We start from the raw sequence: 25,319 nt of genomic DNA on the forward strand, positions 1-25,319 counted from the left end.
TGTCTGCCCAATCTCTTCAGCCTCCACACGCAACTTCCCACTACTATCCTTGACTGGACCTATTCCTACCCTAGTCATTCTTTTATTCCTGGCATACCTATAGAAAGCCTTAGGATTTTCCCTAATCCTACCAACTAAGGACCTTTCATGTCCCCTCCTTGCTGCTCTTAGCTCTCTCTTCAGGTCCTTCCTGGCTACCTTATAACACTCAATCGCCCCAATTGAACCTTCACGCTTCACCTTTACCTAGGCCGCCCTCTTCCATTTAACAAGGGATTCCAATTCCTTATTAAACCACGGCTCCCTCACACGACTCTTTCCTCCCTGCCTGACAGGTACATACTTATTAAGGACACTCAAAAGTTGCTCCTTGAACAAGCTCCACATATCAATTACGCCCTTGCCTTGAAGCCTACTTTTCCAAGCCACGCATCATAAGTCATGCGTCACCGCATCATAATTTCCCTGCCCTCAGCTATAACTCTTAACCTGCAGTGCACACTTATCCCTCTCCATCACTAAAGTAAAAGTCACCGAATTGTGGTCACTGTCCCCAAAGTGCTCACCTACCTCTAATTCTAACACCTGGCCTGGATCGTTACCCAGAACCAAATCCAGTATGGCCTCATCTCTTGTTGGCCTGTCTACATATTGTGTCAGGAAACCCTCCTGCATACATTGGACAATATTTTTTATTGGTATGGACAAATTGGGATAAGGTAGACTGATTTTTGACACAGAGATTTAGACACCAGGGAGACGTGGTTATAGGGCGAACAAAAGTTGTAACATAAATATTCAATTGTTCACAAGCTTGTGGAAACTCAGTCAAAATGGGCAACACAAACAATAGTGGATAACAAAGGTATTACAGAGAAAGCATTTGGTCTCAGATCATGTAGTAGAGTCAGTCTGAATGTAATTCTGGCTGCTACTTCCCAAGGCCACAAGCATCAGAACAGTTTTAGCCACCGAACAGCATTGCATTGCTTATCACTGCATTAAGCAGGAACTCATTTGAATGTTTAATAAAGGCATTGTGATAATTTAGTGCAACTTCAATATTCATATAATCTTGACAATCACACTGACAAGCATGATATTCGAAGAGGAGATTGTAGAATTTTCTTCAGTGTTTCTTGAAATAATACATTGTGCAACTGGCTTGGGAAGTAACTACCTCAGAGCGACCGTTGTGTCATGAAACTTAGTGAGTAATGTCACCTGGGGAGATCCCTGGGAAATTGTGTAAAGTGCAGTTTCAAGAAATACAAAGTTTTAAAGTGAATCACAAATAGGACAAGATATAACTAGAAACAAAAACAGCCAATTACATGAGTTTGAGAGGAGAACTGACCAAGGTAAACAGTCTAAACAGACTGAAATATTTGCCTGGACATGAACAGTGGAAAACATTTGAAGGAACAGTGTAAAAAACACTCAACAAAATTGGAAATTCTAATTCAATTTCCAATTGAAATAGAAAATCCTCAGCAAGAAATTCCCACCAGTCCCTCACTCAGGACAAAATGGATCATATTACATTATGAGGCTTACAAGATCACTACAAAGTACTTAAAATCCTGAAATCAGAGAGAGTTTAACCAGTAAGCGTTAAAGGTATTGCAAAGAGGCTGCTAAAATGAGTAGAGCAGTGGGAAGGGGAATCATTGTCAGGAGTTAATGACACTACAGGAACAGAAAGAAATGAAGATGCTGAAGGTGGTGAGAGTGTTGCAGAGAGTGGTCAGGGCCTGAAAGGTGTTACAAAGCCAGTACGGATTGCTGCAGCTGGAGGGGTTTGCAGAGGTAGTGAGGAGCATATACATTTTTACTTATTTATTCATGGGATGAGGGTATCACTGATTATACCAGCATTATTTGACCCACAGGTAATTGCCCAGAGGGCTGTTAAGAGGCAGCCATATTGCTGTGTACTGAATGCACATGTCAGCCAGACCAGGTTAGAATGTCAGATGTCCTTCCCTCAAGGAGGTAAGTGAACGAGGTGAGTTCTTCAGACTGATCTACAAAGCTTTTATAGTGGCCTCACTAATGTCTTGTACAGCCACAACATGACACCCCAACTCCTCCTCTCAATGCTCTACCCAGTCAAGGTAACCACCCCAAAGGCCTGCTTCACCAGCCTGTCTACCTGTGACACTACTTTCAAAGAATTGTCTACCTGCATCCCTGGGTCTCTGACTGACAACACGACACAGGGCCCGAACATTAAGTATACAAGTCCCGCCCTGGTTTATTTCACTAAAATGGAACACTTCACATTTATCTAATTAAATTTCATCTGCTATTCTTCAGCCCACTATCCCAGCAGTACTGATCATCCTGTTGAATCACAGATAACCTACTTCACTCTCCATGTTACCACCAATTTCAGTACCACCCACAAAAAAACTTATCTGGAAACCAATACTCCCATCCAAACTATTTATCCATATTTCAACAACTCTGCAGCCACTGCACCACTGGTCCCATGCCTCCAGTCAGAAAAACAACATGTCTGCCACCGCCCTCTGCCTCCTAGCATCAAGCCAATTTTGTATCTAGTTGACTAGATCCTTCTGAATGCCATATCCTTTTACATTAACCTGAGCTTATTACTCAGTTTACTGTATGGAACATAGAACATAGAACAGTACGCACAAGACCCCTAAGCCATGATATCATACCAACTTTTATCCTACGGTAAAATCAACCTAACCTACAAACCCTTCATTTTACTGGCATTCATGTGTCTATCCAAGAGTGTATTAAATGTACCGAATATATCTGACACTCCTACCACTGCTGGCAATGCATTCCATCCACCTAACAGCCTTTGTGTAAAGAAACTATGTGTCCTTGACCATTCACCAATCACCTTAAAATTATGCCCGCTCATAATAGCCATTTAGATTAGATTACAGTGTGGAAACAGGCCCTTCCGCCCAACAAGTCCACACCGACACATAACCCACCCATACCCCTTACCTAACACTACGGGCAATTGAGCATAGCCAATTCACCTGTATAGCATATGCCAATTTAGCATAGCCAATTCATTGTGGGAGGAAACCCACGCAGACACGGGGAGAATGTGCAAACTTCACACAGTCAGTCGACTGAGGCGGGAATTGAACCCGGGTCTCTGGCGCTGTGAGGCAGCAGTGCAAACCACTGTGCCACAGTGCCGACCACTTTATGCTATGGTATAAAGAAGTGTCTCACTATTCACTCTCTCTGTGCCTCACATCATGTTGTTCACCTCAACCAAGTCGCCCCTCACCCTTCTTCACTCCAATGAGAAAAGTCTTACCTCCCTCAAACTTTCTTCATAAAACATGCCCTCCAGCACAGGCATCATCCTGGCAAATGTTCAATTTACCCTCCATAAAGCTTCCACTGCCTCCTGTAATGACGGGACCAGAACCGAACACCATATTCCAAGTGGGGTCGAAACAGGGCTCGATCTGCAGCATAACCTTACAGCTTTAAAACTGAATCCCCCAGCTAATAAAAACCAATACAACATATTCCTTCTTAACAACCCTATAAGCTTGAGTGGCAACTTGGAGGGTTCGATAGACGTGGAACCCAAGATCCCTCTGTTCCACAACACTACCAAATATTTTGCATTTAACCCATTCAAGTTTGACCTTCCACAATGAATCATTTCACACTTTTCCAGATTGAACTCCATCTGCCACTTCTCAGCCCAGCTCCGCATCCTGACAATATCCTGCTGCAAGGTAAAAACAATGACTGCAGATGCTGAAAATCAAATACTGGATTAGTGGTGCTGGAAGAGCACAGCAGTTCAGGCAGCATCCAATGAGCAGCGAAATCAACGTTTCGGGCAAAAGCCCTTCATCAGGAATAAAGGCAGTGAGCCTGAAGCATGGAGAGATAAGCTAGAGGAGGGTGGGGGTGGGGAGAGAGTAGCATAGAGTACAATGGGTGAGTGGGGGATGAGATGAAGGTGATAGGTCAAGGAGGAGAGGGTGGAGTGGATAGGTGGAAAAGAAGATAGGCAGGTCGGACAAGTCAAGGAGGCAGTAACTGAGCTGGAAGTTTGAAACTAGGATGAGGTGGGGGAAGGGGAAATGAGGAAGCTGTTGAAGTCCACATTGATGCCCTGGGGTTGAAGTGTTCCGAGGCGGTAGATGAGGCGTTCTTCCTCCAGGCGCCTGGTGGTGAGGGAGCGGCGGTGAAGGAGGCCCAGGACCTCCATGTCCTCGGCAGAGTGGGAGGGGGAGTTGAAATTTTGGGCCACGGGGCGGTTTGGTTGATTGGTACGGGTGTCTCGGAGATGTTCCCTAAAGCACTCTGCTAGGAGGCGCCCAGTCTCCCCAATGTAGAGGAGACCACATCGGGAGCAACGGATACAATAAATGATATTGGTGGATGTGCAGGTGAAACTTTGATGGATGTGGAAGGCTACTTTAGGGCCTTGGATAGAGGTGAGGGAGGAGGTGTGGGCACAGGTTTTACAGTTCCTGCGGGGGCAGGGGAAAGTGCCAGAATGGGAGGGTGGGTCGTAGGGCGGTGTGGACCTGACCAGGTAGTCACGGAGGGAACGGTCTTTCCGCAAACAACCGTGCTGGGAGCAGTGTCCTGGCCAATCATGTCGGTAGGTTTATGGACAGGACTGTAAACTGACGGAGAGGATGCAGAGACAAAGTTCAGGTGAAAGGAGCTTTCCAAATCCAAAGAGAAAAGGTGAAGCATCGGAACAGCATGGGAATGTGGCTGAAGACAAGCAGAAAGGAACAGGATGGGACAGAGTTTAACTAAAACTGTACATCAGTGAATTAGGCTGTGACAGGACATTCTGGGAAAAAGTCAATTACAATGTTCTTTCTTTGGAATGAACAAAGTATCTGCAATAAGGTAATAGACTTGTGACACAGAGTTAAATAATAAACGATCACCAGAAAGATGCAGTTACAGGAGAAACAAAAGGTTGAATATAAATATTCAATTGTACACATCCTTGAGGGGTGTCAGGGAGCAAGGATGGGTAACCCTGACAGTAATGGGTAACAAAGACATCACAGAGAAAGGATTTGGCATCAGATGATGCAGCTGAATCAGTCTGAATGAAGATTCTGGGTAACATGTGTCAAAAACACATGCTGGAGAACAGTTTTTAGGCTGCCTAACAATATTTCATTGCTCAACCCTGTTACACATTCCAATGAATTCCTGTGAATGCAAAGGCACTGTGATCATTTTAGGAGACTTTCAATTTTTGTCAAAAATCATATTCTCCGAACTCCTCTCCGAAATGTTTTTGTCAGTGTTTCTTTGAATATCACGTTGTGCAAATGACCAGGGAGGTGACTATCTCAGATCGCCCGTTGGATGATGAAGCTGAGTGAAGGAGTAATGTCACACTGAGATATCCCCTGGGAAATTGTAGTGTAGTGGAAGTCAGCGAGATGATGGATTTTTAAAGTGACCATAAAGCACACCCTACAATCACAACCAAAGCCATTGACATGTGTTTGAGAGGAGAACTGACCAAGGTAAACAGGGGAAACAGTGAAGTGTATTGCTGGAAATGGACAGTGGAAAAAAATTACAGTCATAAAGATGTACAGCACAGAAACAGGGCCTTCAGTGTCCAACTCGTTCATGCCACCCACATATCCAAACATAATCTCATCTTATTTGCCAACACTTGGCCCATATCGCTCTCAACCCTTCCTGTTCGTATACCCATCCAGATGCCTTGTAAATGCAGTTACTCTCCCGGTCTCCACCACTTCATCTGGCAGTTCATTCCATACATGCATCACCGTCCACATCAAAATGTTGTCCCTTATGTTCCTTTTATATCTTTCCCCTCTCACCCTGAACCTAGGCTGTCCGGTTCTGGACTCCACTACCTCAGGGAAAAGACCTTGTCTGTTAAACCTATCCATGCCTCTCATGATTTTATAAATCTCTGTATCGTCACCCATCAGCCTCAAATACCCCAGCCCATTTAACCTCTCCCTGTAGCTCAAATCTTCCAATCCTGGCAACATCCTTGTAAATCTTTTCTGAAACCTTTAGTTTCACAAATTTCTTCCGATAGGAAGGAGACAAGTATTGCATGCAATATTCCAAAAGTGACTTATCCAATGTCCTGTACAGCCAGAACATGACCTCCCAAGTCCTCTGGTCAATGCTCTGATATGTAAACGCAAACGTACCAAACACATGATGAAGGGCTTTTGCCAGAAACGTCGATTTTGAAGCCACTTAGATGCTGCCTGAACTGCTGTGCTCTTCCAGCACCACGAATCCAGAACATTCCTCACTCTCCTATCCACCTGCAACTCCAATTTCAAGGAGCTATGAACTTGCACTCCAAAGTTTCTTTGTTCAGCAACACTCCCTAGGAGCATACCAATAAGTGCGTAAGTCCTGCTGAGATTTGCTCTCCCAAAATGCAGCACCTCACATTTATCTAAATTAAACTCTATCTGCCACTCCTCAGCCCATTGGCCCATCTGATCCAGATCCCATTGTAATCTGAGGTAACATTCTTCGCTATCCACTACACCTCCAATTTTGATGTCATCTCCAAACTTACACTTTCCACCTCCTATGTTCACATCCAAATCATTTATATAAATAACAAAAATAGTGGATCCATCACCGATCCTTGTGGCACTCCACTGGTCACAGGCCTCCAGTCTGAAAAACAATCCTCCACCACCACCCTCTGTCTTCTACCTTTGAGCCAGTTCTGTATCCAAATGGCTGATTTTCCCTGCATTCCATGAGATTTAACCTTGCTCACCAACCTCCCATGTGGAAACTTTTCGAACACCTTATAAAGTCTAGATCACTCACATGGACCGCTCTGCCCTCATCAATCCTTTTTGTTACTTCTCCAAAAACCTCAATCAATATCTTGAGCCATGATTTCCCACGCACAAAGCAATGCTGACTATCCCTAATTAGACACTGCCTTTCCAAATACATACAATCCTTGTCCCTCATGATTGCCTCCTTCAACGTGCCCACCACTGATGTCAGGCGAACCGGTCTCTCGTTCCCTGGCTTTTCCTTACCATCTTGCTTAAATAGTGGCACCATGTTAGCCAACCTCCAGTCTTCTGGTACCTCACCTGGGACGATCGATGATAAAAATATTTCAGCACGGGGCCCAGCAATCACTTCGCTAGCTTCCCACAGAGTTCTAAGGTACATATGATCAGGTCCTGGCAAGGTCCTAGGGAGGGTTCCTGAATCAAGAGACCTCGGAGTGCAGGTTCATAGCTCTTCGAAAGTAGAGTCGCAGGTAGATAGGATAGTGAAGAAGGCATTTGATATGCATTCCTTTATTGGTCAGAGTTCTGAGTACAGGAGTTGGGAGTTCATGTTGCGGCTATACTGGACATTGGTTAGGCCTCTGTTGGAATATTGCATAGAATTCTGGTCTCCTTCCTATCAGCAAGATGTTGAGAAAGAGTTCAGAAAAGATTTATAAGGATGTTGCCAGGGTTGGAGGATTTGAGCTATAGAGAGAGACTGAGAAGACTGGGGCTGGTTTCCCCTGGAATGTCGGAGGCTGAGCGGTGACCTTATAGAGGTTTATTCAAAATTATGAGGGCATGGACAGGATAAATAGACAAAGTGTTTTCCCAAGGGTCGGGGAGTCCAGAACTAGAGGGTATGGGTTCACGGTGAGAGGGGAAAGATATAAAAGAGGCCTAAGCGGCAACTTTTTCACACAGAGGGTGGGACGGGCATGGAATGAGCTGCCAGAGGAAGTGGTGGAGGCTGGTACATTTGCAACATTTAAGAGGCATTTGGATGGGTATATGAATAGGAAGGGATGGAAGGATATGGGCCGGGTGCTGGCAGTTGGGACTAGATTCGGTAGGGATATCTGCTTGGCATAGACGGTTTTGGAACGAATGGTCTTTTTCCAGGCTGTATATCTCTATTATTCTATGGCCTGATAAGGTCCTGGGAATTTATCCACCTTTATGCTTTTCAAGACATCCAGCACCTCCTCCTCTGTAATATGAACATTTTGCAAGTTGACACCATTTATGTCCCTACATTCTATATCTTCCATGCCCTCCCCACAGTAAACACTGATGTAAAATACTTGTTTAGCATCTCCCCATCTCCTGCAGCTCCACGTGCAACCTGCCTTCCTGATCTTCAAGGGGCCCTATTCTCTCCCTAGTTACCATTTTGTCCTTTATGTTTTTATAAAACCACTTTGGATTCTCCTTAACAATATTTGTCCAAGCTATCGCGTGCCCCCTTTTCGCCCTCCTTATTTTCCACTGTAGTACACTCCTACTGCCTTTATACTCTTCTCAGGATTCACACACTCTCCTGAGATATGTTTACTTCTTTTTCGTCACTGAAACCTCAATTTCTCTCCATATCCAGTATTCTGTACACCTATCAGCCTTTCCTTTCACCCGAAAAGGAATATTGTACACCGTCTCTGGACTGCTGTTTTCATTTTTAAAGGCTTCTCAACTTCTAGTGATAAAGGTTTCATTCTCTCAAAATGGCAACTCCCCAATTCCTGCATCTCGCGAAACCACCGCTTGACAATAATGACAAAATAAAAAAACTTTCCAAAGGAAGGCATCGATGAGATGAGCTCTGGACAGGAACATAGATTTGGAGGTTACCAGATGCACGGAGAGTGCTTTCTACCAGAGCAGCACCAGGTCAGTGTCAGGCAAACAGACAGAACGGGCAAATAGATTCACATCTGAACTCACATCTCCCAGCCTGGGAATCTGAAGCTGTGCTCAGCCATTCTGGAGAGTTATGCAGATATCAGGAGTATTGCTGTGGCAAATAGGTTTCAGTAATTTTGAGGGAAGATACTAATAAAGGAGATTATAGAGGGAAGGAGGATTGTCGGAACTTGAAGAGACCAAGTTTACGAGTGTTGAAGGGATTGGAACAAGTTATCAAGATAGGGAGGGTTTAAGATTGAACGATTCCGCAGAAAACCTTTACAGGGAGAAAGGCAGGATTCTTGACAGTGTGGAGGAACAGAAGAATGTTGGGGTCCACATCCATTGATCCCTCAAAGCTGGTACTCAAGCTGATAGGCTTGTTCAGAAGGCATGTGGTTTGTTGGCTTTCATTAGCAGGGTGATTGAGTTTAAGAGCTACGAGGTTATGCTGCAGTTCTATCGAGTCCTAGTTCGACAACACTTGGTATATTGCATTCAATTTTGATTGCCTCATTATGAGAAAGATGTGGAAGCTTTAGAGAGGGTGCAGAGGACATTTATCAGGACATTGCCTGTCCTGGAGGGCAGGCCTTATGCAGAAAGTTTGAGGGAGTTAGGGCTTTTCTCATTGGAATGAAAAGAAATGAGAGGTGACTTGATAGAGGGGAACGAGATGATTTGAGGCTTAGATAGAGAGGATAACCAGATACTTTTCCCATTGCAAAAATGGAAATGACGAGGTTGCATAAATTGAAGGTGATTGGAGGAAGGTTTATAGGAGATGTTAGAGGTGGGTTCTTTACAAATCGTGTATCAGGTGTGTGGAATGCACTGCCAACAGTGGTAGCAGAGTCCGATGCATTAGGGACAATTAAGCAATTCTTAGATAGCAAATGGATGATAGTAAAATGTAGGGTCTGTAGGATAAAAGGTCAGCACAACATTGAGGGCCGAAGAGCCTGTGCTGTGCTGTTCTGTTCTACCTTCTAAATAGGGAGGGTCACAATGGCACAAAGAGGTTTCCAAAAGCTGGAGAGGATGGGATCTGAATGAAGAGACACAAATAGGAAGGTGTGCTCGGATTGTCGAGGGTAACAGAAAAGCAATGGTCTGATCTGGAGCAGACGATCCAAACTGGGAGTGCTGTGGGCACTGGAGGAGGTTTCACAGGGAGGAAGGACGATAGAGCCACAGGAGGTTACAGAGCTATAGGACGTGCAGGAGGTCATGGAGATGGGGAGGTTGGGAGGGATGAAGCAGTTTACTGGCACAGGGATGTTGGTAGGATGGGGTATTTTACACAGACTGGAGTGTTTTCGGTGAATGGAGCAGATTGTTGAAATCAAAACGGTTTTATAGATTAGAAGAACACACAGATATATGGATGGCAGTTGTGACTGAAGATGTTTATAGTTATAGAAAGGCTAAGGTTCTGCAGGTTATTTAGATATAGACGGTGTGGAGTCGGACATTTTTACCAGGAGATAAAGACAGCCATTTTGGTTGGAGACAATTATCACTGATAAGGGAGCAATAGTTTGGTCAAAGTGGGAAGGGTTGTAGGGGAGGGTGATGTTTACACAGATAGAGTTGTAAGAGCTGGATAAGGTTATGGAGATGAGTAGATGGATGGAGAGACTGGAGGAGCTTGCATTGACAGGGTGGGAGATAGCCACGAAAGGATGTTACATAGATAGGGAATATTTACAGAACTGGATCAGGAGAGTAACAGGCATTGGAGTGAGTTCTACAGATCCTGACTGCAGCAGGGACCTGAGAGGATTGAAGGGTCTCCACAGATTGATCGTGTCTTTCAGTCTTGAAGAAGATATGGATAGATTAAACACAATGTATGCTGTTTTCTTTGTCCTGAACAGAGCCTCAATATCCCTCAGCAGACAGGGAGCCCTAACTTTGCCAGCTTTTCCCTTCACCCTAACAGGGACATATTGGCACTGGATTCTGGACACTTTTTAAACCCTGCCATTTGCCAGTCATTACTTTTACTTCAAACAGACCCAACTAATCGATGATAATCATAATGTGGAGGAGCTGGTGTTTGATTGGGATGGGCACAAGACCAGCTTATAGTCCAACAGGTTAATTTGGTGGAACTAGGTTTCAGAGCGCTGCTTCTTCATCAGGTGGTTGTGCAGCACAATCATAAGACACAGAATTTATAGCAACAGGATAGCAGTGTCATGGAATGTAAAATCAAACACATTCAGTTTCTGCCTTTCATCTTTTAGGATGATCACCTGCACTTCGAAAGTTGGTGCTTTGGAATAAACCTGTTGGAGTATAACCCGGTATTCTGTGATTTTTAATTCACCTCTGCTCAATCCTGCCAAATGGCCTCAAACCTGGCCCTGCTCCAGTTTCATCTGTGGACCTGTCTGACCTTTTGCCATAACTATGTTAAAACTAAGACAGTTGTGGTCACTGGACCCAAAGTGCTCTTTGACTAAATATTCAGTCACTTGCCCGACCAAGTTTCCTGAGAGGAGGTCCAGTGTTGCACCCGCCTGTGTGGAGTTAGGCCTTGTTAGAGCTACCTCTTGATTTAGGAAACTTTCTTGGACACATTTGACAAATTGCACTCCATACGGGCCTTTTACTCTGTGAGTGGCCCAGTCCATCCAGGGGAAGTTAACATCTCCAACCAATACTACACTATTTTTTGTATAGGTACCTGCACTCTCTCTACACATCTGCTCCTCTAGTATCCACTGGCACTTTCGGAATCTCGGACACTGTCCCAACATAGTGACCATCCCCTTTTTGTTTCTAACTTCTAAACATATGGCATCATTTGATGACCCCTTAAGAGTATCCTTTCTAAACACTGTTGTCATCCCCTCCCTGATCAAAAGGACAACTCCCCCTCCTCACTCACTTGTCCTTCTGTCCCGCCTGTAGCTTCTGCATCCTGGAACACTGAGCTGCCAGTCCTGCCCTTCTCTCAGCCATATTACTGTTATGGCTGTAATATCCCAGTCCCCAGAGCTAATCCATGTTCTGAGAGCGTCTGACTTACCAGTCAGGCCTCGTGTGTTGAAATAAATGCACGTTAAACCAGGAGTCTTATCCCTCTCTTGACTGTGCCCCTGGATATCCTGAATTGGTAACTTGTTCTCGATGGCTTATGTATTTTTCCTCTGACTGGTCAATGGGCCCTCTCTTACTCAGAGTCCCTGCCAAACTAGTTTAAACACTCCCCGTGTAACACTAACAAATCTCCCCCAGAAATACTGTCCTACTTGTACAGGTCACCTCCAGCCCAGAAGAGATATCAATGATCCAAACATTACTCCCTCCCCCAGTTCCTCAGCCACACATCTATCTGGCCTATCTTTCTATTTCAGTCCTCAACTGGGCAGGTGGCACTGGGAATAATCTGAAGATCACTTCCATTGCGGTCCTGCTTTTTAACTTCTTACCTAACTCCTGACATTCATTTCACAGGACCCCATCCCATTGTCTACCACCATCATGTGGACTGATGTGATCTCTGGCTACTCACCCTCCCCTTCAGAATGTTCAGTCACCGCTCAGAGACATCCTTGACCCTAGCACCCGGAAGGCAGCACACCATCATGGAATCTCTTCAGCAGCCAAAGAAACTCCAGTCTGTCCCCCTCACAGCGGAGTCTCCTATCAGTATCATTACCATTAGAGAGGATCTATCAAACATAGACTGAGAGGACTATTTGCAGTTGGGTCTATATTTGGAAAGTGCGAGTATGTTAAAGTGATACAGTGAGAATTCAGGGCCAGTGTGTTGAAGGAATAGTAAAGGCAGAAAGTCCAGTGAATCCTGATCAAGTGATATTTTGAGTTTGATAAAGAAAATACAGTGCAATAAAAATAGGTGAAGCCTTTCACAAGTATAGGGAGTGCAAGGGAGTCCTTAGAAATGAGGGACAAACAATGGCCATAAAATATCCTCGTCAAATACTATTAAGGAAAAGTCACAACGTACTTTATCAGTATAGTTAGAATAAGAGGGTAACTGAGGAAAGAGTGAGGCCTGTTAAAAACCAAAGGGATAATCTGTGCATGGAGCCAGAGGAAGTAGGTGAGGTCTTCAATTAATAATTCCCATCTGTATTCACACAAGAGAAAAACATTGTAGCCGGGGATTTCAATTGGAATGGTGAAGTCCTCGAAAATGTTAAGATCAATAAGGAGGAGGTATTAAATATTTTCACAGGCATATAGTTGAAGGAATCCCCAGTACCCAATGAAATGTATCCCCGGCTGCTATGGGAGGTAAGGGAGGAGATTGCTGGGGCTCTGGCGGATATATTTAATACTTTGCTGACCACAGGTGAAGTGCCGAATGACTGGAGGATCGCTAATGTGGTTCCTTTGTTCAAGAAGGGCAGCAGGGACGGGCCAGGTAATTACAGAGCAGATAGTCTGACAGCAGGGGGGATGGAAATTATTGGAACAATTCTGAGTTTAAATCAATACTTGCAAAGTAACGATCATCTCGGCTCAATCATCAGGGATTTGGTACTGTCTGAGAAATTCAATGGACTTTTTTGAAATGGTGTCTATTAAGGAGGGCAGTGCAGATGATGTGGTTTACATGGAGTTGAATAAGGCTTTTGACAAGATCCCAGATGGTAGGCTGGTCCAAAAGTAAAGAGCCATTGGGTTCCAAGGCAAGTTGGCAAATTGGATACACAATTGGTGGATAGACTTCTTCGTGTTTGAAATTCTTTCGCCAGTGGGTTTACCACAGGGATCTGTGCAGGAACCACTGCTGGTTATTTTGTGCATTAGCAACTCAGATGTGAAAGCAGAAGGTATTATTAGTCGGTTTGCAGATGACATGAAAGGTGAGGGTGTTGTCCAACATGAGGGGGATGGTCTCAATCTAGAGTCCGATGTTAATCAGATGATAATCTGAGGTGGATTTAGGAGTGATCGAAGTGAGGTAATACTCTGTTGGAGGAATGATAAGCGAAGGACAGACATAATGAATGAAAGGTCCTTGTAGAGTACTGAGAAGCACAAGGAACTTGGTGGATAAGTCCAAAGATCCCTGAAGGTGTCAGCACAAGGTGGGGAATGGACCTGTGATTGGGATGGTGACAGACATCCTGGTGGGGCAAATTGCTGGAGCGGCTTGAGAGGATATAAACTAATCTAGCAGGGTATTGGACCTTAAACTGTCATAACGCCAGATAGAAGTTTGAGGTTGGTACACAAGTCCAAGTGAGCAATTTCACCAGACAAGACAGGCAAGAACATAGCAGGGAATAGGTTAAAAAATATACTGATGGTTAAACTAAAAAAGATGAACTCAGGGGATGGATTGGAATATGGGGCTGGGAGATTATAGTCATTACAGAAATACCATTGAGGGAGGGACAGGATTGTCAGCTCAATGTTTCAAGGTACAGCGACCAGAGGAAGTATCGAAGGGGATGCAAGAGAAGGAAAGACACGTGGGTGTGGGTTTTGATTACATGAAACATCACAGCAATACTTAGAGAGGATATACATGTGGGATCGCCCACTGTTTTGGTGGAATTCTGAAATAAGAATATGAATCATCACTTTGTTACGAGTGTACTGACCCTGGATAGCCAGTTGCAGAGTGAGGAACAAATATATCGAGAGATCTCAAATTTCAATAATAATAAGGTTGCAATGTAGGGGGGTTTAAAATTTCTAAACCTAGATTGGCACTGCGACTATTCAACGTTAGGGAGGGAGTAATTTGGTAATTGTGTTTCAGAAAACGCCCAACTGTATGTAAGTGGCCCAACTCGAGAAAGATGCAAAATCTAACCTCCCCTTGGGAAACAAGGTAGTGAAAGGAACTGAGATGTTAGTGGGAAATCATTTTGCCAATGCGACTACAATTCTATTAGTTTGAAAATAGCGATGGAAAAGGACATGGTTGGTCCACAAGTTCAAATTATAAAATGGGCCAGAGCAATCTTCATAGTATTAGCCAGGAACTTTCAAAAGGTGACAGGGAGTCTCTTTGCAGAGAAAGCGAAGTCTGGCAAGTGAGAATATTTTATAAATGAGATAAATTGAGTGTTCAGTGCCAGCATATTCCTGTTAGTGTGCAGGTCAATGCAGTCAGCATTTAGAAACACGAGTTAACTGTTCAGGATCCGGTCAAAAAAGGGGCCACATGTCAGGTATAGCTATGTGGATCAAGGGAATCCCTGAGAAGCATAGGGGCTGTAGGAATATACTTTGGGTAGATATCAGGAGTGCAGAAAAGATACATCAAATCGACTCGGCAGAGAAGGATAAGGGGAATCCAAAAGTGATTGTAAAAATATCTTAAGAGTAAACAAGTAAGTCGGGACAAAATAGGGCCCTCTGAAGATCAATGAGGCCATCGATATGTGGAACTGCAGAATATGGCTAAGACCATAAACAAATGTTTCTCTCCAGAACTTACTGTGGACTCAGGGAACAAGAGTAATACGTTAGACCACAATTGGAGTACTCTGCAATTCCAGTCTCCCTGCTATAGGAAGGATGTTGTGAGACTTGAATGGGCTCAGAAAAGATTAACACGATATTGCCTGGGTTGTTGCTGAATAAGCTATGGTAACTGTTGCTAGAGCATCGGAGACTGAGGGGTGACCTTAAAGAGATTTATCTCAACATGATGGGCATGGATATTGTAAACATTCAAGGTCTTTCCCCTGGGGTTGGGGAGTCCAAATCTAGAGGGCATAGGTTTAAGGTTAGAGGGGCCAGGTTTAAAAAGAGCCCGAATGGACAGCTTTTTCATGCACATGGTGATGCGTGTATGGAATGAACTGAGAGAGAAAGTAATGGAGACTGATACAATTACAACATTTAAAAGGGATATGGATGAGTATATGACTAGTAAGGGTGTAGCAGTATATCAGCCAAATGCTGGAAACAGGAATAGATTTACTTAGATCTTCTGGTCAGCCTTGACGAATTGGAGACCAAAGGATCTGCTTCTATGCTGTGCATCTCTATGACTTGAAAAGACTGGATTTTATATAAGAGGTAGTGCTGTAGGTTATAAAACACAAAGGTACGGAATGCCCTAGGACCTGATAAAGTGTATCACAGGACGATGTCACCTAGACAGGGGACGAAACGTTTGCAAGTCAAATTCCCAGCTCGGCAAACAGAATCACAACAACGAGCACCCGAGCTACAAATCGTCTACCAAACTTTGTATCATTAGACATTGTGGAATGTGAGGGAAGAAACTGTGGAGCCCAAGCAAAGGTATTTGTACCTTTGACAGCCATGTGTGATTGGCTGGAAGGCTGGAGGTTGGAATCATGGACAGTGAAGGAGATTTTTTGAGATTACAAAGGGATCTTGATGATATGGGTGAATGGGCTGAAAATCTGTAGATGTTATTCAATCTGAATAAATTCGAGGTAATGCATTTGGTAAAACAAAAAAGGGTAGAGCATATACAATTAATGTTAGGACCTGATTGTTACAGAGAGGGTGGTTTGAGTGTGGAATGCACTTCCTGAGGAAGCGGTGGATGTGGGTACAATTACAACGTTTAAACGACATTTGGATAAGTCCGTGAACAGGAAACGTTTGGAGGGATATGGGCCAGCAACAGGCAGCTGAGATGAGTTTAGTTTTAGATCATGTTTGGTATCAACGGAAGGGACAGTTTCCATGCTGTATGGCTCTATGACGAGAATATGGTTTTATTCCATTATTTAAGAAAAGCTGCAATGGAAAGCTAGGGAACTAAACACCAATTAGCTCAATGTCAGTGGTGGTAAGTTGTGAAAGTGATTCTGCCAGACAGGAGTCACATGCATTTGGAAAGGCAAGGATTGATGAAAGGTAGTTAGCACAGCTTTCTGTCTACTGTTATCTCCAATCTCTCTACACATCTGCTCCTCCAGTATCCACTGGCTATTTGGGGGTCTATAATACAGTCACAACAGAGTGACCACCCCTTCTTGTTTCTAACTTCTAACCATATGGCCTCATTTGATGACTCCTTAAGAGTATACTCTCGAAACACTGCTGTTACATCCTCCCTTATCAAAAGGACAACTCCCCCTCCTCACTTACTTGTCCTTCTGTCATGCCTGTAGCTTCTGTATCCTGGAACACTGAGCTGCCAATCCTGCCCTTCTCTCAGCAATGTTTATGTTATGGTTATAATATCCCAGTCCCCACAGCCAATCCATGCTCTGAGCTTGTCTGCCTTCCCAGTCAGGCCTCGTGTGTTGAAATAAATGAACTTTAAACCAAAAGTCTTTTCCCTCCCTCGACTGTGCCCCTGGATATCCTGCAGAGTAAACTTGCTCTTGATGGCCGAAGTATTTTCCTCTAACGTTTCGATGGTCCCTCTCTTATTCAGAGATCCAACCTCCTGCCAAACTAGTTTAAGCCTTCCAGGGTAATGCTAACAAATGTCCCCCCAGTGATACTGGTGCCCCTCTGGTTCAGGTCTAACCCAGCCCCTTGTACAGGTCACCTCTACCCAGGAGAGATCCCAATGATCAAAGAACTGAAAACCCTGCAGCTTCCACCAGCTGCTCAGGTACACATCCACAGGCCTATTCTGTGTCCATTCTCACTGGCACGTGGCACTGGGAGGTCCTGCTTTTTAACTTCTTACCTTACGCCCGATACTCATTTCACAGGACCCCATCGCTTTGTCTACCTATATCATGTGGACCGATGTGCACAATGACCTCTGGCTGTTCACCCTCCCCCTTCAGAATGTTCAGTAACCGCTCAGAGACATCCTTGACCCTGGTACCCGGGAGGCAGCACACCACCCGTGGGTCTCTTCTGCAGCCAAAGGATCTCCAGTCTGTCCTCCTCGAAAATGAGTCTCCGATCAGTATCACGATCATTAGAGCGGATCTGGCAAACATGTACTTGGAGGACTATCTGCAGTTGGGCCTATATTTGGAAAGTGGGAGTATGTTAAAGTGATACAGTGAGAATTCAGGGCCAGTACGTTCCTGACGTGGGACTAGTAAAGACAGCAAGTCCAGCAAATACTGATCAAGTGATATCATGAGTTTGATAAAGAAAATACAGTGCAATAAACTCAGGTGAAGCCCTTCACAAGGATAGAGTGTGCAAGGGGATCCATAGAAATGAGGGACACACAATGGCCATGAAATATGTTTGTCAGATCCTATTAAAGAAAAGTCACAAGGTACTTTATCACTATAGTTAGGAGAAGAGGGTAACTGAGGAAAGAGTGAGGCCTGTTAAAAACCAAAGGGATAATCTGTGCATGGAGCCAGAGGAAGTAGGTGAGGTCTTCAATGAATACTTCCCATCTGGATTCACACAGGAGAAAGACATTGTATCCAGAGATTTCACTTGGGAGGATAATGTTCGAGAACATATTAAGATCAATACGGAGGTGAAATTAAATGTTTTCACAGGCATAAAAGATGGAAAACTCCTCAGTGCCCAATGAAATGCACCCCAGGCTGCTATGGGAGGTAAGGGAGGAGATTGCTGGGGCCCTGGTGGATATATTTAATACTTTGCTGGCCACAGGTGAAGTGCCGAATGACTGGAGGATCGCTAATGTGGTTCCATTATTCAAGAAGGGCAGCAGGGATGGCCAGGTAATTACAGAGCAGATAGTCTGACAGCAGGGGGAGGGAAATTGGGAACAATTCTGACGGACAGGATGAATCAATAACTGGGAAGGCAGGGATCGATTAGTGATAGCCAGCACGGATTTGGAAGAGGAACTTAATGTCTGATGAAATCAGCTGAGATTTCTTTGACATTACGATTGAAGAGATTGATGAGGGCAGTGCAGATGTTGTGGTTTACATGGAATTGATTAAGACCTTTGACAAGGTCCCAAATAGAAGGCTGGTCCAAAAGGGAAGAGCCCATGGCATTCAAGGCAAGTTGGCAAATTTAATCCAAAATTGTTGGAGGGTTGGTTTTCTGATTGAAATCCTTTGCCCAGCGGGTGTATCACAGGGATCTGTGCAGGAACCATTGCTGTTCCTTCTGGGCATTAGTCACTTGGATGTGAAAGCAGAAGTTAACATTAGTAGGTTTGAGGATGACATGAAAGGGGAGGGTGTTGTCCACAGTGAGGGGATGGTCTCAGGCTGCAGTCTGAAGGTTGAGGCTGGGACAGAATTTCAAGAGAGTCATTTCAATCGACAAGTCAGGCAAGAGCACAGCAGGCAATGAGGGAAACCAGATCAATTAAACTGTATTTACTTTGATGTAAAAGATCTAACAGGTTATACAGATGAACGCACGGCATGGATGGGAGCATGGGACAGGGAATCACAGGAATTACGGAAATACAGCTGAGGGAGGGGCAGGACAGGCAACCCAATGTTCCAGGGACAGATGCTTCAGGAAGGATAGAAGGGGAGGCAAGAGAGGAGGGGGATTGGTGTGTTTGATCAGTGAAAACATCACTGCAGCACTGAGAGGATATTACTGGAGATCGTCCAGCGAAGCTGTGTTAGTGGAACTGAGAAATTACACTAGATGACTAGTTTGATATGACGGTACTACAGTCAGTGGGAAATTGAGCAGCAAATATGTTGGGGATCTCAGATATCTGTAATAATGATAGGGCTCTAATGGTTGGGGATTTTAACTTTCTAAACCGAGACTGGTATTGCCAGAATGTTTACAGCTTGGATAGAAGAAAATTGTTCAGTGTGTTCAAGAAAACCGTCTCAGTCAGTTTGTAACTGGTCCGACTGGAGAAAGGGATGAAACCTGACCTCCCTTCGTGAAAGGGGCTGAAGTGTTTGTGGGGGAGAACTTTGGCAAAGTCACCACAATTCTATTAGTTTAGAAATAGCGATGGAAAAGTACAGGCCTGGTCCACAAGTTAAAGATCAAAACTGGCCTTGTCCCAGTCCAGAAGGTATTAGGCAAGACTGTTCAAAAGTTGATTCGTGGAGGCTATTTGAAGGTAAACAGACGTCGGGCAAGTGGGATTCTTTCAAAAGAGAGATAAATTAAGATTTCAGGGGCAGCATATTCCTATTAGTATGAAGGACAATGCTGACACAAATGGGAAACACTGGATGACTTGGGATATTGAGGTTCTGGTCCAGACAAAAGGGGGCACATGTCCTATTTGACTTGTCCGACCTGCCTATCTTCTTTTCCACCTATCCACTCCACCCTCTCCTCCTTGACCTATCACCTTCATCTCCTCCCCCACTCACCCATTGTACTCTATGCTACTCTCTCCCCACCCCCACCCTCCTCGAGCTTATCTCTCCATGCTTCAGGCTCACTGCCTTTATTCCTGATGAAGGGCCTTTGCCCGAAACGTTGGATGCTGCCTGAACTGCTGTGCTCTTCCAGCACCACTAATCCAGTACATGTCCTATATAGCCAGCTGAATTAAGTCAATCCCATGAAGAACATTGTGGGTGTAGTAATACTCAAAAGTGGGAAACCATGAGGGCCGAAAGGGGAACTGACAGAGCTTTGGGCAGATAAGGTTCAGGAAAATCCAAAGAGATTCTACGAGTATATTAACAACAGAAGATTAACTAGAGGCAAAATGTGACCCCTGAAAGATCAATGAAGCCATCTCTGTGTGAACCAACAGGAAATGGGTGATATCCGAAACAAAAATTTCAAGTCAGAACTTACTGGGGAACAAACACTGGGGAAGCAGGGAAATAAACAGTAATGTTTTCAAGAGTCCACTTTGGAGAACAGGAGGTGCTGAAGGTTTTAAAACGCATTAAAATCAGACAACTCCCTGGGAACTAATCAAGTATATCCCAGGACATTGGGGTAAGTTAGGGAAGAAACTTACAAAGATATTTCTATCACTGACAGCCACGGGTGGTGAACTGGGAGCCTGGAGGGTGGCTAATGTTGTGCCAATATTTAGGAAAGGCTGCGAGGGAGAGCCAGGGACATAAACACCAATTAGCTTGATGTCAGTGGTGCGAATGTTGTTGGAAGCGATTCTGCGGGACAGGGGTCACATGCATTTGGAAAGGCAATGATTGATTAGGGATAGTCAGCATAGTTTTGTGCGTACAAAGGGGTGTCTCTCAAACTTGATAGAGTTTGTTGAAGAGGTGACCAAGGAGATGGATGAAGACAGAGCAGTAGACGTTGTCTATCCTGACTTCGGCAAAGCTTAAGTCAGGGTTTAGCCTGGTGCACTGGTTAGTAAGATTAGATCACATAGGATCAGGGAGAGCAAGCCAAACAAACACAAAATGGGCTTGACAGTAGGAGACAGAGGATGGTGGGAGAGGATTGTTGTGCAGACTGGGGGCCTCGGACCAGCAGTGTGCCATGAGGATCGGTGCAGGGTCCACACGTGTGTATTCTTGACATAAACGAGAATATATGAATTAGTGTTAGCATTTTTGTGGATAGTAAAATAAATGTTAAATTGGGCAATGAATATAGTTATCAAAGGTGATCTTAACCAACTGAGCCATGGGTCAAGAAATGAAAGGTGGAGTTGAATTCAGGTGTTGGATTTTGTTTAGACAAACCAGGGAGGACTAACACAGTTAATGGCAGTGCTCTGTTCAGTGTTGTCTAACGGAGAGAGACCAAGGGGTGCAGTTACATTGTTCCTTGGATGTGGCTTCACATGTGTAGAAACAGACAGGCTGGAGAAGCTGGAAAGCAAAACAGGGCAATGAGATAGCTTTGGAAGATAAAGTTAAGGAGAATCCAAAGAGATTCTACCGCACACAAGTACAAAAAAGCAACTCGAGTGACAATAGAGCCCTTCAAAGATCAAGAAGGCCATCCGTGCCTGGAACCACAGGAGATGAGTGTGACCTGAAATGAATATTTCATGTCAGAACATACAGTGGACAAAGACCAGGAAACAAAGGGAGAGAAACAATGATGTCTTGAAAAGAGTCCCCATTACAGAAGAGGTGGTGCTGGAGATCTTAGAACACAAAGGTAGAGAACGCCCGAGGTCCTGAACAAGTGTATGCCACAACATTGTGGCAAAGTCGCAGCGGGGACCATGGCAGAGATATTTCTATCATTATCCTTCGTATTTCCCTTGGGCGGAGGTGGCTGAGGGGTGACCTTAGAGGAGAACGTGAGGACTGCAGATGCTGGAGATCAGAGCTGAAAATGTGCTGCTAGAAAAGCGCAGCAGGTCAGGCAGCATCCAAGGAACAGGAGAATCGACGTTTTGGATTCCTGAAGAAGGGCTGATGCTCGAAACGTCGATTCTCCTGTTCCTTGGATGCTGCCTGACCTGCTGCGCTTTTCCAGCAACACATTTTCAGCTCTAAGGGGTGAACTTATAAAGGTTTATAAAACCATGAGGGGTATACTTAATGTGAATAGTAAAGGTTTCTATCCCAGGGTAGGGGAATCCATTACGAGAGGGCAGAAATATAAGGTGAGAGAAGAAATACTTAAAAGTGACCAGAGGAGAACATTTCCACATAGAGAATGGTGCATGTATGGAATGAGCGTCTGGGGAAGGGGTAGAGAAAAGTAAAGTTACAACATGGAAAAGACATTTTGGCAGATATATGGAGAAGAGAAGGTTTGAAAGGATATGGACCAAACACATGCAAATGCGACTTGTTCATGAACAGTAGTCAGCATGGACTAGTTGCATCGAAGGATAATAAATGCAGTACATTTCAAATCTCGGGAGAGACAATACGGAAGGTGGACGTTACAGGGACAGGCACTGTTGTAGGAGTTACTAATTATTGAAGACACTGGTCCACGAGACATGGAATATGTACAGTGTTGGAGGAGGAACACAGAACAGAAAGATTCCAGGCAGCTTTCCCACCCACTCATGGGAAGCCTGCTTTCCCCTATGTTGTCCTGATGCTCACTAAGACATCACAGGCATGGATTGATAACTGTGACACTCCAGATACTGTCTCAGAACAACAAAACTTACAGTACACATGCTTATTGAGCCTGGGGTGTGTCTGTACACTGCTCCCCCTCCAGCACTGTTAGCTGATGTTTGGAGCCCTCTCGCTGCTCTCTGCACGGTGAGTGATCTTACCTCAGTGCAGGGTTTACTGAAGGCTCCAGATCTCCCTGCCCTTTGTCTCTCTGCCTGACCAACCATCTTCAACGTGGTGATGGATGGGACACCCAGCAGCTGGGAAATCTAATGAGTCAGGAATTTCCTGAGTACCTACAGGAGACAGAGAAATAGACAGAATGGGAAATTTGACTGATGCAGTGAGGGTTACACGTGGAGAATAGTACTGTATCCCATGGAGATCTGGAAAATCCCAGTCTCCATCCCTGGCCTGTGCAGAATTCTGCTGGCTCAGAATCTGGAGTAGCTGTAAGAGTTGAGAGACACTGACAGAGGGAGCATTTAGACCCACACAGTGAGGGAGACCACATGGAGAGAGACTGAGTGATATCACCAGAGTGCAGGAAGGTATCAGGAACAAACAATCATGAAGGAAAACAGGTTTAGCTCCATGATACACTGGTATCAGTGTTCAGGGATAAATAGCCTGTGAGCAGACAAAGTAATGGCCTGTTGATATTGTTGCTAGAGCATGTATCCCAAACCTCAGCTAATGTTCAGGAGAGGCAGGTTTGAACCACATCATCTGAAACGGTGGAATTTGAAATAAATTATTTTAAAAATAGCAATTGACCATCTATAAATACCATTACTGATGTACAATAAATCCAAACACTTATCATTCAGAGAAGGACATCTGCCCACCCTCACGGGGTCTGCACAACATACCCACAGCAAAGTGTTTGCCTCCCAATTACCTTCTGAAGTGGCCGAGCAATTATTCAGCTCAAGGACAGCTAGGGCTGGGCAAGAAAGGCTGGTCAGCCAGAGACTCTCACATCCCATACCTGATTTTAAAAATAATCCATTAGGATGGGACTGAGCTGGGACCAGTGTCCTGGCCAATCATGTCGGTAGGTTTGTAGACAGGTAAACCTAGAGGGTTCAGGTGAAAGGAGCTTTCCAAATCCAAATAGAAAAGTGACGCATGTAAACAGCACGGGGATGTGGCTGAAGACAAGCAGAAAGGAACAGGAAGGGACAAATTTTAACTAAAACTGTATATCAGTGAATCGATTTGTGACAGGAAATTGTGGGAAAGAGTAAATTATTTTTTTTTTGGAATGGACAAAGTCTCTGAAGCAAGGTAGACTGATTTGTGACAAAGAGATAAAAGAGATTTAGACACCAGGGAGACATGGTTACAGGACGAACAACAGTTGGAACATAAATATTCAATGGTTCACAACCTTGCAGAGACTCAGGCAAAATTACTTAGATTTAGATTACTTACAGTGTGGAAACAGGCCCTTCGGCCCGACAAGTCCACACCGCCCCGCCGAAGCGTAACCCACCCATACCCCTACATCTACATCTACATCTACATCTACCCCTTACCTAACACTACAGGCAATTTAGCATGGCCAATTCACCTGACCTGCACATCTTTGGACTGTGGGAGGAAACCGGAGCACCCGGAAGAAACCCACGCAGACACGGGGAGAACATACAAACTCCACACAGTCAGTCGCCTGAGGCGGGAATTGAACCCGGGTCTCTGGCGCTGTGAGGCAAATGGGTAACACTAACAATAATGGAGAACAGAGGCATGACAGAGAAAGCATTTGGCATCATATCATGAAGTAGAGTCAGTCTGAATGTAAATTCTGGCTACTACTTGCCAAGGACACAAGCGGCAGAACAGTTTTTGGCTACTTAACAACATTTCATTGCTCATCATTTGCATTAAAGAAGAACTCATTGGAATTTTTAATAAAGGCATTGTGATAATTTAGTGAAACTTGAATATTCAAATAATCTTGGCAATCATACTGGCAAGAGTGATATTCGAAGAAGAGATTGTGGAATTGTTTTTCAGTGTTTCTTTGAATAACACATTATGCAACTGGCTAGGGACGTCACTATCTCAGTGCGACCGTTGTGTCATGAAATTTAGTGAGTATTGTCTCCTGGGGAGATCCTCTGGGAAATTGTGTAAAGTGCAGTCTAAAGAAATACAAAGTTTTAAAGTGAATCACAGAAAGGACAAGCTACATCTGGAAACAAAAGCAGCCAATGACATGAGTTTGAGAGAACTGACCAAGGTAAGCAGGCTAAACAGACTGAAATATGTGTCTGTACATGAACAGTGGAAAACATTTGAAGGAACACTGTAAAACACTCAAAAAAAGGACGTTCCATTGAAATAGAAAATGCTCAGCAAGAAATTCCCACGCGTCACTCACTCAGGACAAAATGAATAATATCAGATTATGAGGCTTAGATGATTACCACAAAGTACTTAAAATCCTGAAATGAGAGAGAGTTTAAGCAATAAGTTTTAAAGGAATTGCAAAGGGTCTGCTAGCAGAGAGGACGGCAATGGAAAGGGGAATCATTGTCAGGGTTTAATGACACAATAGGAACAGGGAGAGGTGAAGATGCTGGAGGTGGTGAGAGAGTGGTCTGGGCCTGAACAGTGTGACAAAGCCAGCTGCAGCTGGAGGGGTTTGCAAAGGTAGGGAGGGACGTATGTATTTTCATTTATTCATTCATGGGATGAGGGTGATTGGACCAGCATTCTTTGCCCCACTGCTAATTTCCCAGAGGGT

This window comes from Chiloscyllium punctatum, chromosome 30, assembly GCF_047496795.1.
Source record: "Chiloscyllium punctatum isolate Juve2018m chromosome 30, sChiPun1.3, whole genome shotgun sequence".
Lineage (NCBI taxonomy): Eukaryota > Metazoa > Chordata > Chondrichthyes > Orectolobiformes > Hemiscylliidae > Chiloscyllium > Chiloscyllium punctatum.